The sequence below is a fragment of the Lontra canadensis genome, unplaced genomic scaffold (assembly GCF_010015895.1).
Source record: "Lontra canadensis isolate GAN:19392208 unplaced genomic scaffold, GSC_riverotter_1.0 scaffold33, whole genome shotgun sequence".
In the NCBI taxonomy this organism is placed as follows: Eukaryota; Metazoa; Chordata; class Mammalia; order Carnivora; family Mustelidae; genus Lontra; species Lontra canadensis.
This window is the reverse complement of record NW_022631027.1, coordinates 8,492,571-8,510,283: the sequence shown is the minus strand read 5'-3', so window position 1 is coordinate 8,510,283 and position 17,713 is coordinate 8,492,571. Positions and strand designations below refer to the sequence as shown.

At 41.3% G+C, this 17,713-nt stretch overlaps 1 long non-coding RNA gene across 1 annotated transcript; it reads right to left on the bottom strand.

Moving 5' to 3' along the window:
• Positions 1–15,056: 15,056 nt before the first annotated feature.
• LOC116873384 lies at positions 15,057–16,819 on the bottom strand. Its single transcript, XR_004383803.1, has 3 exons — positions 16,787–16,819; positions 16,591–16,708; positions 15,057–15,371 (listed from the first exon to the last, which is right to left on the bottom strand). It is a non-coding gene; the product is annotated as an uncharacterized LOC116873384 (long non-coding RNA).
• Positions 16,820–17,713: the final 894 nt, after the last annotated feature.

The following is a 17,713-nucleotide window of genomic DNA, read 5'->3' as shown; positions in this document are numbered from 1 at the left end:
GGCAGGGAAATGTGAAATCTTTGTTTTCTAACATGGAATTCCTTTTTTTTTTTTTTCACTCTCAGTCTTTTTAGGATTGTGATTTAAAATTCAGGGACTCCACAGAGAACTTTAAGTTCTTGGTTGAACTCCCCTGATTGAAGCGCATTAATCTTTCAATGAGAGCCACCCTTCCCATCCCTGGGTTCCCCCAGGGGAATTGCCAAAGCCCAAAATACGAAAACCGAGACTCGTGCAGGAACAAAATGGCAGGAAAGCCAAACAGCAGCACAAGGGATGAAGGAGTCTGGAATGACCGGCTTCTCTCTCACAGAAAAGGGCAAAGAAGTTTCATTCTTAAAAAAAGGGGGTGGGGGCAGAAGAAAACAAGACCTTTATGGTAATACCATATACAGAGTTGGCAGAAATTTGGCAAAGAATAAAAAGTATCCAGAATGTTCGCTTATTCAGTTCCTGCCTGAAGCTCCATTTTCAAGCTCATTGTCTCTAACTGCTCTAGACATGGAACTGTGCAAGGGCCCTAGAAGGGCCCAAGCCTCAGTCCATTGACCCCCAGCAGAACAAGCTGAATCTGAAGTGGCCAGATAGAGAAAGAGCTTTAATGTTCACCCAAATCATAGAGAAAACAAGTTATGGATGAAATGATAGAATGTCTGAGGTTTGATTCAAAACCCATTGGCAGAGTGGGGAAGGCAGGAGAGTTTATGGATGAAACAGGATCGGCCATACATACAGCAGAAGCTGGGGACAGTGGGTGCAGGGGGCCTCAGACACCAGACTGATCACATTGTTGCCTCTACTTTCCTCCCTATATGAGCATTCCCATAACTAAAAGTTTAAGGGTGCCTGGCTGACTCAGAAGAGTGTGATCTTGGGGTTATGAGTTCAAGGCCCATGTTGGGTGCCTAGGTTACTTAAATAAATAAACCTTTAAAAGTGTTGTGTGTGTGTGTGTGTGTGTGTGTGTGTTTAAGATTTTATTTATTTATTTATTTGACACACAGAGAGTGATCACAAGTAGGCAGAAAGGCAGGCAGAGAGAGAGAGGGAAGCAGGCTCCCCGCTGAGCAGAGAGCCCGATGTGGGACTCCATCCCAGGACCCTGATATCATGACCTAAGCCAAAGGCAGAGGCTTAACCCACTGAGCCACACAGGCGCCCACCTTTAAAAGTTTTAAAAATAGAAAATCATTTTTTAGTGAGAGTAAGAAATCTTCAGATGCTAAAAGGTCAAAGACTATATTATTATGGATAAAAGGAAACAAACCAGGTTTTAGAATGAGAACAAGAAATTTCAAAATTACTTTTCTTTCATATTTAACTCATGAAAAGAAATGAGTCAGCCTGTAAGTCTGATTCCTGAACCAGAATAGGTTTTTCTGACTTCAAATATTCACTCTGGGGCCTTTTAATATTCTGCTATCAAGTACAAAATGTCACCTTCTTCTTTATCCATATGCTTCTCATCGTTCAGTAAATATTTGAGGTGTTCCAACATCAACAAGGTGAGCCATTCCTAGGAGGCCTAGGAGCATAGACTCCCACTGAGGGTGCCCCTTTCTCCAAGGACACACTCCCTGGCCCTTTTCAGAAATCACCACAGCACAAGTCACCTCTGTGGACCTTGAATATTAAAGCTGGTTGTGATCTCACGTCTTCAGGTTGCTGAAGAGAATGCATTGTGGAACAGAGAGAAGAAAGGCAGCTGGATGTTAAGAGCTTAACAGTGGTTAATTTTACTCTTTCTGTGTCTCCTCACCGCATAACATAAAGGACTTGAACGAGATCATGCTTGAGTTCTCTTCCAGTGACAGTACTGCCACCACAACCGTAGCTTCCTTCATTCATGCCGGGTGCTGCACTGACCGTGGGACAGGCACTGACCCAGTTAATCCTTAGATCCAGGCAACAGAGGCCCCCCACTCTAGAGACCCCTCCACTTGCCACTTCCCTCCTCATAGGGCCTAGATGATGTGAGCACTTGGAGCCCACACTCCCTTTCTAGACCAAGCTCTGGCTGCCTGGGACCGTAGCCTCACCTGCCTCAGTGGTCCAGGCCTCCTCCTGGGGCTTGCATGGGCCTCTTCCCCAGGTACGCCCTCCCATGGCTGGCTGACTGGCCAGTCGGGGTTGAGGGGGCAGGAGTGTGAAAGGATCAGGACCTGGAGGTTGGGGTGTGGACGCTGTGCCCAAAGCTCCTCGTGGCGAGACAGGACCAAGTCCAAAGAGAAGGGAGATGTGGGCTGGGGGCGTTTCATTCATACCCGCTGAGGTCCTACAAATGGTGGGGGGTGGGGGGTGGGTATGCATCATCATCATCATCATTATTAATAAGTCTATTTTACAGAGCCTAAAACCGAGACACAGAAGCTGGAGTAATTCGCCCCCAGTCGCACAGCTGGTGAGTGGCCGAGCCAGGGCTCGGGTTGCTCTCCTTGGGATTCCACGCTCTTCCCTTTCATGCTGCCACCCAGCAAAACCGCAGACTCCACCAGCCCCGGGTCCTCTCAGGAGACATGGTCCTGAAAAGCCGTGCGCCCCCTCCCCGGGGTAAGGGAGGGGCGGTCTCCTGTGTCCCACCTAATCAGTGCCCACCAAGAATGTAGCAGACAGCAGTGGTGGCAAAGCCTCCTCCAAAATCAGTGACCATGGGAAGTTGATTCAACAGAAAAATATTTGATGCAAGAGTATGACAGTTAATCCTAGGATTTCACTTTTTGTTCTGAACTTCTGACCCCCAGCTGCTGGTGCAGCCACGGAATATCAAGAAGGTAACCAAACTAGATTTTAACCCTGGTGAACGAGCATGTGGCCAATCAAATAAGTCAGTCTTTGTTGACTTCCTCTAAAATCTAAAACCAGGAAACGACCTCTAATACGCGAAGACCCCCCACCTTCCCTTCAAGGACATCCTGAGGTCCAGAAATAAAATCTAAACAAACATCCTTTCGAGGACTCTTCATAATGAAACATCCAGCAAACTCTAGGTAATCTGAAAAAGCCAATTTCTCAACAAAGCTTATATATAAAAATATTCCTAGAGTATTTTTTAGAATGCATAATTTGAGGGACTTAATACCAAGCACTTGATCTAGTTCTGTTTGGGTACTAACCACAAATATCTGAAGTCGGTAATAATAATCGTAGCTAACAGTGTTGAGTCCTTGTTAGGCACAGGGCCTGATTCTTTGTCTTCCACGTGGACTCCCTCTGCTGACCCTCATGCCACGTGAAGTAGTTTGGGTTATGGCTGCTTTACAGACGAGGAACAGAGAACTACACACAATGGGCTTTATCAAAGTGCCATGTGTAATAGAAAAAAATCAGAAACCATCTAAACTGAATAAGTTGTATGTCCAGACAGCAGACTAGTGTGCAGTCATTAAAAAATCATATTGTTGAGGAATATTTAACGGCACAGAAAAACGCTTTAAAATAATACATTAAGTAAGGTTTTTGAAATCCCGCAAACAAGTGTGTATTATGAGCACAGTTTTCAACTCTATGTAAATAGATGCAAAGTTTTAAAAGGGCTACAAATATATAAAAAGTTTCAAATGAGAATCTCTGAGTTAAGGAGTTATATATGAAGTTTATTCTGTGATTTCTTTTTTAAATTCTGTTTTGATTAGGAATAACATAATGAAAGAAAAGTTTTGTTGTTTTTTTTAAATGACTGAATTCTTGTGAACCACTGGCTCGGGGAGTAGAAAGAAGGAAACCACGATATGTCCATAGAAATTCCATGCTGGCGAGAGTAATAGATAATAATAGCAATAACTACTTACTAAACCTGTGTCTCAGACTTCCTGTTGTACATGCAGCTTTCACAACATCTCACTTGATCCTGCAAAGGCACTGAGAAGGAGGAAGCTTAGCTCCCATTTTTCAGATGGTGAAAATAAAGCCTTAAGAGGCTGTGGCTTTTCCAAGGCTGCCCAGATGGTAACACAGTCAAGGCAAGGCTAGAATCTGGGGATATTCAGTCCCAGGGCAGCGTCTGTGAACACAGGCCCAATGTGTGGGCAGCCAGAAATGTGTTGTCCTGGCCACATTCTGACTTATTCAACATGAAATTGAGTAAGTATGGCAGCCACCTAAGCCCCATGCCAATTTAGGGGAAGGCCAGTGAAATAGGAATCTGGAGATCTGAGTTCTAGTCTTGGATCTGCCATTAATTAGTTCCGTGGGCAAATCCTGTGACCTCTCTGTTCGCCTACATTCAATACAAATGTAATGGAGCTTCTTAGGCTCAGCGCCTGTCCTGGAGGTCAGTTGCCTGTATCGTCACCTGCCAAAACCCCCTAATACTCTTCCAGAAGCTTTGAATGGCAGTGTTCATTTCTACTGAACATGAGGGGGAGGAGGGTTGAATCACATATCGCCAGCAAAACATTCTTACCGTTTCCTTTGAACACTTCCTTTTCGTCCCAAATTCCCTCTTCCCTCACCAGCTGCCCAAATTCTCCTTTTCTGTTTCTTTCTCCCTTCACAACAAAAAGAAAACAAAAAAATCTTTTCATCCCTTCTTTTGGGAGCCACACTCTTCAAGATTTCTCCCCGTTCCAAGTCTATTTTCATTTAACAAATATTTATCACATGCCTGCTGTCTCCCAGGACTGTTCCTTCTTGCGTAGAGTAATCCTACCTGGTCTAGCTTCTGTTTGCATCTAGCCAGACAGCCTGGGGGGGGCGGTGAGAGAGGGGATAGGGAGTATTTTAATTATTAATCATTGTTGTAGTGTTACATATAAAACAAAAACAAGAGGTGAATACTTACTGTTTTTAAAGAAACTCTGGCTCTATTTTTTTTTTTTTTTGATGATTCTATGATTCCATTAAAGTAAATTCATCATACCTTCCTTGCTCACCTAAGACTGCCGGGAACACTGTAAAAAGTGCCAGGCCAATTTTCCCAAAAGACTCCATTGACTCCATAAACCCAACCTTAATTCTTTAAAGCTGTCTGATCATATCTGAGTCTATACATGTCTCTCTCAAACATGGCATTCCAATTAGTGTCTTGGCAATAACCAATGCTTCCAGCGTCCTATTATAAGGAGAACAAATTCTTATCAAACCCGTATAAATAGCTCTATTGCCATGAAAGTATAAGAATACTCACTGAGAGTTTCCAAATTCTAGGGGGATGAAATGGGGAGAAAAAGATACACGTGCCATATTTGTTCACAAACGTATATTTTACCAAATTGCTATAAGGCATAGTTAGCTTAAAAGAAAAGAGGAAATGTTTTCCTTAAATCTGGAAGAACAAAACATTTTTGAAATCAGCAATGTTTCAAACAAAGTTATAAAAAATTATGGTTATCCTCCTCAATTCATGCAGTCCCACTTAATTAATTCTTGTAACTTAGATCCAGTTTTTCCATTAGTTCTGGAAATTCTTAACCGGTTCAGTTTGATGATCTTAAAGTTACCAGAAACCTGTATTTCAGAGTACACATCAGATTTTCCATGAACCTCTCTGAAGATGAAATATATTTGCAAAATATCAGAGTAAAACAATAACCATCTATAAACGACAAAAGACTTAAAAAGGCCAATGGTGAAAGATCTGATGAAAGTTCATTATAATGCAATTGATGAGGAAATTTGGTTATTTTATGCCACGCAACATCTTAAGATAATAACTAGAATTATGACTGATAACATTATAGTAGGACATATCAGAATTTTTAGAACTTTATATAATTTCTGAACACGTATTAACAACATTCACCCATATAACACAGCCCAGGAAGGTTTATCACTGCTTATTTAGCAATGTTTCCCATGTAATTTAGAATAACAAATAAGGCCGATTAGTTTAACATCTCTCTTTTTATTAGGAGAGAGAACAAATCCTTTGACTTGTCCCAGGAACCCTCTGGAAATTCCCAAAATTTGTTTGAGGTCAAACAGACTTTGTCTAGAATCTGATTTGGGGAAATTTTGTTAAAAATATCAAAGAGGTTTTAAAACACTTGGTCACCTAGGATCATAGGTCACTGTGAAATAATGCTTAGCTATCCATTTAACCATGGTGACAATTAAAGACGTCTCAGGCAAACACCAGAAGTTAAAATGTTGTAAGTAAAACTGAGCTCTTTCAATAGAGAAGACTCATTTGTTTTTGTTGTTGTTGTTTTTGTTGTTTTAAGTAATCAGACGCCTGAACATTAAAACACAAAATATTTTCTTTCTAGGTAGAGTACTTAAAAGGTAAGGAGAAAACTTTTACAATCCCTTATCAGGAGCAAATTGAAAGTCCAAGCAAATTCTGTCCTTTTAACACCTGAAAGAAAACTAAGTTCTAGTGTTACATAAGTACACTATTGGTATTAAAGCTTTCTTTTAAAACCCTTATAACGAATCCATTCAGTTTCATTTGGTTTGATCACACATTAAATTCCTTTCCCCAAATCTTTTTTTTTTTTTTTCCACAAATCTCACAACTTTCTATGTCCCTTTTAGTCTGTCCTCTATCAGACTTCCCACTCAGAGATAATCAGCTTTACTTTAGGACCACTACTTTCTTTTCTCTCAACAAAAAATTGCATCTCCATTCCCCATATCTTTTCTCACCAAAACAAACAAACAAAAAACCATATATCCTACGTTCCTTCCATACTGAGTTATTTCCCTTAGTATTTCAGGAAACTTTAATTCCATATATTAATTAGAATTCTTAATCCTAAGAAGCCTTAATTTCTAGTAAAAACTAAGAAGTGAGCAATTGTGATGTTATGCCAGCATTCTTTAGGTTGGCAAATTTATGAATATGTTTCATAATTTCTAGAAACCTACATTTCCTTATAGCAGAGTTTTTTAATGTGGCACAAGACATGTTTACTAATCAACCAAAATACCCTGCATTCCTTTGTAATAAGAGGTCAAAAGTAGGTAAACTTGGACTTGTTTAACAATTAATGTTTCCATATTTTTTTTTTTTAAAGTTCCAGACATTCAGGGAATTCCCATCATCTAATTTAACTTAGATGGTGGAAGTCATCAAAGAGATATGGAAAACTATTTAAGCAAACATACCATAAAATAATCATTGCAAAAAGTGCACCTAAATACTCATCTCTTTTACATGTATTCAGTTCATTTGTTCTTAACAATTATGCTTACATTCCTCCGTATTTCATGAGGCAGTAGTTAGCCATCACCTTAAGTTATTCTTCTTGCTGATAAATTCTTGTGACAGAGTTAACATGAGCTTCTTTGACTTTTAGAAAACTTAGGTAAAATAAAAGTACTCTACTTAATACTGATACCTCAAAGTATAATACGTGTCCGTATCCATTAAACTAACAAACTTAAGCTACTTTTTATTTACTAGAAATTACCCTTGATAATGTGAACTTGAAAAACAACTGGATTAGTGTCTATTATATTTCTGAGATTTAGAAATACTTAATTCAAAAGTGCTTATTTTTAAGCTAGTTAAACAGAGCTCTTTTACAAATTCGTTTTGGCAATACCATTCGGAGGTAGAAAAGTAGCCGTATCTCCAATGCACACACAGAGACCAACATACAGCCAAACACAGCTATCTTACACTTTAAAATTTTAGCCATGAATCAGGTATAACAGTATCAAACTCGCTAGTTTATAAATAACAGTTGGAATAAGTTAAGTTTATCCACTCAGATGACTAAAGCTTTTTACTATTTGTGAAGAAGACTTTTAAGATTTGTATTCGTCCTTGAGAAGGAATCTCAAGGAGGCTATAGTCTATACAGAGTTTGAGCAAGAGAGCCTTTCCAGGCTTTCCAGCCTTTCCATTTATATTTTTAAAAAGTTCTCTTTTCCTTTTTTTTTTTTTTCTTTCTGCCAGTCTCCAGTGAGTTTTAGTTACCTCCTAGGGTGTTTACATTTCAAAGACATGGTAAGATTTACATCTTCAAGGCACAGAGAAAGAATGCAAGTTTTCTTCTAGGAATTTAGATGTATTTCTCCATTATCAGAAGTCTAAAAAAAATTTAAAGAAATAAAAAAGTCTAGGGTAATTGCTATCTAAATTTTTTTCTTCTTCACTGTAGGACAATTATACTTCCACTGTCCTGATTTTTGCAGTATCTACAGATGTCTGAAGGCTAACAAGAAAGTATCTAAAATAGATTTTTGAGTTGCTTTCAGAGTTATGCTTTTGTTTTTCGAAAGAGTTAAGTTGTAAATCAGTAATTCTTGGGGCGCCTGACTGGCTCAGTCAGTGGAGCATGACACTATCTCTGGGTCATGAGTTTGTGCTGCCTCACAATGGGAGTAGAGATTATTTAAATAAATAAATAAATATGTTTAAAAAATTAAGAATTCCTTTTTTTAATTTAATATTTTATTTTATTATTTTATTTTATTTTTTATTTAATTTTTTAAAAACATTTTATTTATTTATTTGACAGAGATCACAAGTAGGCAGAGAGGCAGGCAGAGAGAGAGAGGGAAGCAGGCTCTCTCTGAACAGAGAGCCCGATGCGGGGCTGGATCCCAGGACCCTGGGACCATGACTTGAGCGAAGGCAGAGGCACCAACCCACTGAGCGACCCAGGAGCCCCTATTTTATTTTATTTTAAAGTAATCTCTACACCCAACATAGGGCTCAAACTCACGACCCCGAGATTGAGAGTCACATGTTCCATTCACTGAGCCAGCCAGGCCCCCCAAGAATTACTGATTTTGACCCCTTTTGAAAATTTGCTTTCCAGTAAACTATCTTTAAAGAATTGCATAATCTTTTTCATGAAAACACTCAGAGGTTAATTTGCCCACTCAACCGTACTGTTTTGAATTTGCCTTTTTCTATCAGGGAGAAAATTTCCAACAAAGATAGAAATCAAAAGATTTCAATGTTCTGCTGTCCAGGGGACATGAATTCTTTGGGTGGGGGCCTCAAATATACCCACAAAGGATATTGCATAGGAGGGCCTGAAGCTTGCAGAGCCTGATTATAGAACCCAGCAAAATGAGCCTTACTGTCCAGCCCAGGCACTTCTGCTGAATTTATTTCCTGCCTTCTAGCATTTACACGAGTAACCTGCAGACCCTGGGCCCAGAGATTAGGCTGAGTGCTCTCTGTATATCTAGTAGGGAAAGGGAAGGTAAAATAAGCAGCTTGGTGTTTAAGGGATTTTCTGGAGAAGGTGGAGGAGTTTGGGGAGTTCGCTTCCTTGCTGAGGACATATGGCCAGATTTCAAGAAGGGGAATTTACATGGAATGTGGACTTTAATTTTGTTCTAACTTTAATTTCTGCTCTTTCATCTAGTTAAAGGAGTCCCCAGGACTAGCCATTCTGCTTCTTACTATCCACTTTCTAATTTGGTCTTTCCATGGGGACTAATGAAACAATTTAGGATCAATGCTCTCTTTAAAAAATTTTCAAATACAGAAGTTCTTCAAATTCAAAAGTTCCACTAACTGGCCATTGACCAGTAGGATCTATTCATCCCAATAGCCACTAAACCCAACAAACCTGTTTTGGGCTTCACCAGGATGCAAGAGGTATCCCCGAAGGAGAGTGCAAAAGATGCAGTCCCCACAAGATCTGGAAAGGTCACTCCCGGAGTAAGCCTATGAAAGCAAAGATCTTTGTTGTACAGGTATTAAGAATTATCTAGTGAAAACAGTGTCTCCAGATCTCTCACAGAAAAACTAATCTGTGACAAGGGCAAGTATTACTGGAATAGGACTTTTCCAGAAAAAGACAATTAAGGTTGAGTTGACAGAGACCCCTTATGGACTGGGACCCCTTAGCACTCTCCAGAGCTGGCTGCTTGTGACTTTGTGTCTCAGAATTCCAGTGTATTCAACTGGCCACCAGATGCACACCAGTATGTACACTTTCCAGATGGCACGGGTCAGAGGGAATATTCTTAGTGGTCGTAAAGCCAAACTCTCAAGACATAGAAGAAGACAAATGAAAAACCCATCAGACCTATGGTTTTTCCCTTTATGACAAGGCAAAAGACAGATACAAAAGAAAACAATGATGGTCTCTGGGAGGAAGAGGATCATTAGAAAATGAGAGTACTTGTTACCAAATCTTCACCAGAGTCACTATACACAAAGAAATATTTCCATAGGAACCCTCCTACACTGTTGGTGGGAATGCAAGCTGGTGCAGCCACTCTGGAAAACAGCATGGAGGTTCCTCAAAAAGTTGAAAATAGAGCTACCCTACGACCCAGCAATTGCACTACTGGGTATTTACCCTAAAGGTACAAATGTAGTGATCCAAAGGGGCACATGTACCCAAATGATTATAGCAGCAATGTCCACAATAGCCAAACTATGGAAAGAGCCTAGATGTCCACCAACAGATGAATGGATAAAGAAGATGTGGTGTGTATATATACAATGGAATACTATGCAGCCACCAAAAGAAATGAAATCTTGCCATTTGCAATGACGTGGATGGAACTAGAGGGTATTATGCTAAGTGAAATAAGTCAATCAAAGAAAGACAATTATCATATGATCTCCCTGATGGGAATTTGAGAGGCAGGGCGGGAGGTTGTGGGGGGTCGGGAAGGAAAAAATGAAACACGATGGGATCAGGATCGGGAGGGAAACAAACCATAAGAGACTCGTAATCTCACAAAACAAACTGAGGGTTGCTGGGGCGTGGGGACAGGTAGGAAGAGGTGGTTGGGTTATGGACATGGGGTGCGGGGCCTGCTATGGTGAGTGCTGTGAATTGTGTAAGAGTGATGATTCACAGACCTGTACCCCTGGGGCAAATAATACATTATATGTTAATAAAAATAATTTAAAAAAAAAGAAACAATTCCATATATATTTTCTTCTGCCAGTCTAAATTAAAAAAAAAAAAAAAGACTCTCATTTCTCTTACTTCCAGCATACTCTGCAGGCAGAAGTCCAGGAGACTGACACGGTAAGAATTCTAGCTTCTGCCAGTGCTTGTCAGAATTCTCAAGATCTCTTAGTAGCAGCAGCCCCGGGGCAAGCCTTGTCCAGCTAGTGCAATCTCCCGGCTGGCTCACCAATGCTGTAGGGGAAAAAATAAATTTCCCTCTACCCTTCTAGGTTCGTGGCTGAGGCACACCCCGTAATAAAAGATTAGTGGGAAAAAAAATAAATTTAATTTAATACATACATGGGCCCCAAGTTATGACACCCAAAGTGGGGACCAAACCAGGCAGCTTTTATACATTTCAGACAAAGAATACCTTTATAAAGAACTAACAGGACAAAGATGCCTCTACCCTCCAGGTGCTGGGAGGGTACCCTCCACAAAGGGACTTTATTTCTTGCTTTCAGGGAGACAGGGGAGGGTCAGAGTGCCCCTGTTGCTTACACTCGCTGTTTCCCAAGCAATTTTAATTCAAAATACTCAACATGCCAGAGTGACACACCCTCAGGTGGCCTTCCCTGAACCCCATCGATAGTGTCTCCTTCACAGTCACTGGTGATTATTATAGCAACCCTTTTCTGGGTACTCACAGTGCCCCTTAACACTAATTACCCTACACTGAACTTCCACAAGCCACTGAACCATAGGTACTATTATCCACTCCTTTCCTCAGTGAGGATACTGAGGTGGAGAGACTTCAGGGACTTGCCTGAAGTCAGACAGCCGCTGGGCAGCAGCTCCAGGCTTCAGACCCAGACCTGTCTGATTCTAGATGTTGTGCTTTTCACCTCTGCCCCAACTGCACCGTCTCCCCACTCCTGGTCTTCCCTTCCCCAAAGCGTGGTATCTCCGGGACCACCGACATAGTATTAGAATCTATGTTCCTGTTCCATTTTGGCCATGTCTTCTTTCTGAGTCTGTCAAGTTGCTGTGATAAACATACCATCAAATGGGTGACTGTTCAGCAGCAGAAATGTATATCTCACACTTCTGGAGTCTGGGGAGTCCAACATCAAGGCATTGGCAGGTCCAGCTTCTGCTATGAACTACTTTCTGGCTCAGAGATGGCCATATTTTTGCTATCACTTCTCATGGAGGAAGGGGCAGGAAAGCTCTCTGGGGTCTCTTTGAGAACTGCACTAACCCCATTCATGAGGGCTCCAGCCTCATGACCTCTCACCTGCCAATGGCCTTTCTTTGCTGGAAAAAGCTCCACTGCTGATGCTGTTTAGACAAGTGACTTGTCTGCTTCTCAACATTTTTTAAAGTCAGGGGCTTAATAAAGCCACTCCTGACCCCTCATGTGGAATCTCTTTTTCTTTCTGGCTTTGTCCTTATATGCTCCATGTTTGAAATTATTACTACAACCTCCTGTTTATGACAATTTTTTTAAAAACAGTTTTCTTAGAAGACTGCCTTTCTCTGTAGATGAGAGAGAACTCCTGGAGAGATTCATAAAGAGCCAGGATAGGTTTTTATTTCTATCCTAAAAACAATGGAGTAAGTGGCCACATGTCTTTGGTGAGCCATAAGCACATTCTTCGTACCAGCATTAGCTAGAGTGATCTGGTGCTTCTTTTTCCTTTTTTTTTTTTTTTTAATTTTATGTATTTATTTAAGATGGGGCGGGGGAGAGCATGAGTCAGGGAAGGAGCAAAGGAAGAGGGAGAGAGAGAGAGAAACAAGCACACTCCCCGCTGAGCACAGAGCCTAACCCGGGGCTCAATCCCAGGACTTTAAGATCATGACCTAAGCTGAAGTCAGACACTTAACCAGCTGAGCCACCCAGGCACCCCTGATCTGACACTTCTAACTTGATAGAAGAACAGAGACAGTTCTGATTTAGCATCATGATTTTTATGGGTTTATTGCTTCTTCTATTGTCTAGCAACATTTTGGAGGTGAATGTCCACATAATTAAAGCACCTGAGGGCCATGACATGAGTCGTGCTTACAAAGGGTGCTGAATGTATAGATTCAAGGCTGACTGTGTTAAAAGGCATATTCCAGTTATGAAAGGAAACAAGTCAGTTATACAATGGAAGGATTTCCTTACTTTTTCCTCTGCTGTTCCAGAGAGGAGTACAAGGGTCTAAAACTCAGATTTGTTTAACCAAACCTGTTAAACTTTTCATAAATTTACTGGGTTGTAAACGGGAGTTAATCTACACCATACACAAATTATGCGTTAAACAGTTTGGAAAACTAAGGGTCTGGCTTACTTCTATTACCTACGTAAAGTACCTGGAAATCTTACATATAATATTTTTAAATATTTTCCCCCAATGACTAGGTCAAGGATGCTTAAACTGGAGTTCATGGAAAGGTTTGAAAATTGGGGGATTTATCTATGCATTTTCTGGAAAGATAGTCTGTAACTTTCATTAGAATCTCGGTAACCCTTTCCCCACCCCCCAAAAAGGGATACAAAACTTACACTTAAAGTTGATTTTACAATGTTTTCTTTTTGAATCTGAGGCTTGAAATTTAATGAAAAAACAAACAACCTTATCTCCTTTCCTTCTGTGCCTGTCCAATCGCCCTCACTTCCCAAAATGAATAGTGTGTGTGTTATGTGTGCGTGTGTGCATCTGTAAAGCCTTCTCTTAGGACAGTGGGATGCAAAAAACAAAGTTGTTTTAAATAGTGGTAGAAATTTTCATTCTTTCTTTTTTTTTTATAGAACCCTGCTTTGAATTTTTTTTAATTTTTAATTTTTAAAATTCTCTCCCCAGTTTCTTGACTATTATTATTATTGTTACTGTAAATTCTTTTGTGGAAAACTGTAGTGTACTAGATTCTATTTTAGCTAGCAGAGCCGACACAGCAAATTTATGTTCTGTTATAAATTAAGTGATGTGATGACATATGCTTAGTGGTTAGACTGACATGCAAAATAAATCAAATGTAATCATTTGAAAATAAGTTTGAGAGATAAAATAAACCATTTTGGGGTTGAAACCAAAGACAGAACCATAGGAGTAGTGGTTTGCCAAAGCACAAATAAGCTAATTCTGCCTGTAGTCAGCAAAAGAAAAATAATTTCAATTGGGTATTTTATTTTTCTTCTCCTGTGAGTACCATACCTCTTTTCTCTGTGAGGAAACAACTCAAAGAGGTGAAAAAATTTGCCTCAAGTCCTACAGTTGGTAGGTGACGGGACTGAGATTCAAACCTACCGATGTGTGGTCCCAAAGCTTGTTGGACACATTCTTGGGTAGGATCATGCTGTGTTCACCTTTGAATAGCTGACCAATGCCAGCACCTTGCTGTTCACATAGCAGGTACTCAGTAAATGCTTTTGAAAATGAATGAATGGGGGCACCTGGGTGGCTCAGTCGTTAGGCATCTGCCTTCCGCCCAGGTCTTGATCCCAGAGTCCTGGAATCGAACTCCGGCATCGGGCTCCCTGCTCCGCGGGAAGCCTGCTTCTCCCTCTCCTTCTCCCACTGCTTGTGTTCCCTCTCTCGCTGTGTCTCTCTCTGTCAAACAAATAAAATCTTAAAAAAAAAAAAAAAAGAAGAAGAAATAAATGATAGATTTAGTAAGAAGAGAGCATAAGGGCTTCTTAACATGGTACTGTTAACATTTCCGAAGTTTTGTTCACCTCTTCTCTGCGGGGCAGGGACGGGGATCAAGCTACACAACTTATAATTCAGCAACCCAGAAATTTGTCCTGCTTCCCTCTCCTCTGACGGGCCACGGAGCAGAGCAGTTTAACACCAGAACACCAGGGCTCTGGGGCCAGGCTGCCTGGGGGTAACCTTTTTTTTTCTTTAATTGAAATGTAACCGACACATAATATTATATTAGTTTCAGGTGTACGACACAGTGATTTGACATAGAGACGTGACAAAATGCTCACCACACTGTGTTGTCACCGTACAAGGTTATCACAATACTACGGACGGGATTCCCCGTGCCGTACTTTTCATCCCTGTGCCTGAATTCTTTCATAACTACAAGTCTCTACCCTCTCCATTCCCTTCAGCTGCTTAGCCCATCTCCCACGCCCTGCCCTGCCCTGCCCTGCCCTGCCTGGGGTTTAACTTCTGTCTCTGCCTTTCCCCCTCGCCCTGGGCACGTTACCGAGCTCCTTTGTGCCTCAGTTGTTTCATTGGTAAGGTGGGGATTCTAGTTGTGACTTCTTTATGGGGTTGTTTGGAAGATGAAGCAAGTTAATAGATGTAAAGCACATTGTAAAACACAGTAAACACTCAATAAAGAAATTTATTAACTTAAATACGTTTCTTCATAGCTCTTGTAAAACCCTTACCATCCTCTCACAGTAAAGCCTTTCCAAAAAGTGCTTCGGACCAGGGTTTTGTTTGTGTTCTTTCCTGGAGTTTCCTGAATGTGTGCTGTGTTGACATCACATTATTAATATCTTCTGCTGCTTGTGCTCGGTCTTCCAGCGCGGCCTCGGATACCCCCGGGGCTCACTGCACTTCAGTGTACCTCCAAGCATGATAACAGGAACTGAAATGGCACAAACTGAAAGCAAAATAGAAAAATTCAGCCAAGGAACACTTGGCGACTTTTCCCTTTGCTGTGTATTTAAAAAAAAAAAAAAAAAAAAGGGCAGTGGGGGAGGTGCTGTAAATTAAAAACCTATGAAGGCCGGCATGTCGTACAGGGCTGTTTTGGTCTGATTTTCCAAAGATCAGTACCGAGTTTTCATTGCTTCATTGAGCAGACAACTACTGAGTGTTTACTGTGGTGTGCCCTGATTCCCTATATACATCTGGTGTCCATCTAGCCTGGATTTTCCAGAACAATCCTCATTTTAAACGTCTTTGGCCTCTTTTCATGGAAATAAATTAACAAGCCAGGGGGAGAAAAGGCTTTGTCAGAACTTCTGGCTGGAGTTTTGCTTCATATTTACATTCAGCTGTGTTTCTGCCCGCCCCAGGCTTAGGAGCCACCGGCTAAAGTCGTCTCCACAAGTCCTGGAGGGCTGCCGGAGCCAGGGGAAGGGACTTGCTGTCCCATCTCCTCTGTTCCCCCTTTGGAGGGATAAATTTGCATATTAAAATTTTCTTCTCTGATTCTGGTTGTTTCTCTGTGGCTGGAAATCCTGGAAAGTAACTTTTTATATTATATATTCTTAGAATGTTGCTTATTTAAAATGGTTTACAATGAGAGGCATTCCTGTGGTAAGCAGAAAAGAAAGTTTCTTAAGCTATTGACCTAGGGGCGTCTGGGTGGCTCAGTCGAGTTGAGCATCTGACCCTTGATTTCAGCTCAAGTCCTGGTCTCAGGGGCCGGGGATCAAGCCCCATGTTGGGTTCCATGTTCAGCGGGGAGTCAGCTTGAGATGCTTTCCCTCTGCCCCTACCCCCAGTTCACTCTCTCTCTCTCTTTCAAACAGATAAATAACTCTTAAAAAAAAAAAATAAACTGTTGACTTATTACCACAAAGCAAGTGGACATTCTGTTTCTAAGCAGCCCACTAGTAAGGAGTGGCATACTCCAAGAAACCAAAACCCATACACTCTGGGAGGACAGGGATCATCTGCTTTTCTCATCTTTGTATTCCCACAGAGGAACGCTTGCTGAAGATCTGCAGAGGAACGAACAAAGCCCTCTTTAATATTCTCTAAATATCTTTGCTTGCCCGAATAAGAGGACCAAACACTGTAGGTCACCTTAAATGTGTCTAAAGTTATAGGAGACACACAAAAAATACATAAATAGAAATCTATCTCCATACCTGTATCCATCTGGATTTATGCACAGACTATTATTTACTTGATGGAAGGATTCACCAGACCGTTATACACAGCAAAGCTCCATAGGTTTAAAGGACAATCTGATTGTCTTCACTTTGCCTGTGAAATAATGGAGTAGATGAAAAACACTTTGGTCAAACAACAGCCCTAGGTTCGAATTCGACTTCTACCTCTGACCTATTGTGTGTCCAGGCTCCCGTTTGTTTGTTTCATCTCTCTGCGTCCTCTCCACTGTGAAATGAGAAAAATCCCAGCTGTGAAAGGTTCGCCCGGTGTAGCGCCTGGAGCGTGGATATAAATGGTACCTGCTGGCTTTGTTGTTGTTTAGCAAAGCTTTGGGGACTGGCCAGTACAGGAATCCGAGTATAATCTCAACAATAACCGCGAGTCCCAAAATGCATCAGAGAGGCTCACGATGAATTGGTATGAAAAAAGAATGCTTTCCATTGCCTCGTCCCAGCCAAGTGATATAAATGCTTAGACACGCAGCATTTCATGCTTAGAGTTCTGAGAGTACAGAGGCCTCCTTCACTTCCTTGTTTATGTGACAAGAGGGGAAATCCCACCCTCCTCCAGCCTCTCCAGGCTGCCCTTCTGAGGCTCAGCCAGGGGAAAAATGAAGCCGCAGTTAAATTCAAGAGCAAGAGCTGGAAAACTGGGATGTTGGAATTATAGGCTAGCCAGAGGAATAATTAAAGCTTCAGTTCAACAAAAATACCTAAACTTCAGTGTAAACTTTGCAGTCTGATAAATAAACCAAGAGCTGCCCCATACGGTGAGATAGGAAGTCTCCCCCCTGACTGCCCTCTTCTTCTCTGAGGCATAGGGCGCCTGAGGACTGACTAGCCTGTGGGCTGAAAGCCTAGATATCTCCCCAACATGGCCAAACAGGGAGAGTTGCTCCAGATTCATGGTTCCAATCCCCGCTGAGCTTCAGGAACCAGGGACAGGGAAAAAAAAAATGAGGAAGGGGGTAGGAGGCAACTGACAGGTGGGTTTCTTGCTCCAGGATGTGGTCTCCAGCAGATCTAGTTATATGGGAACCAGCCAAGCTATGTCTGTGGGGTGAGCTTCCCTGTGGCCCGGCTGGGTGCAGTGGCTCTG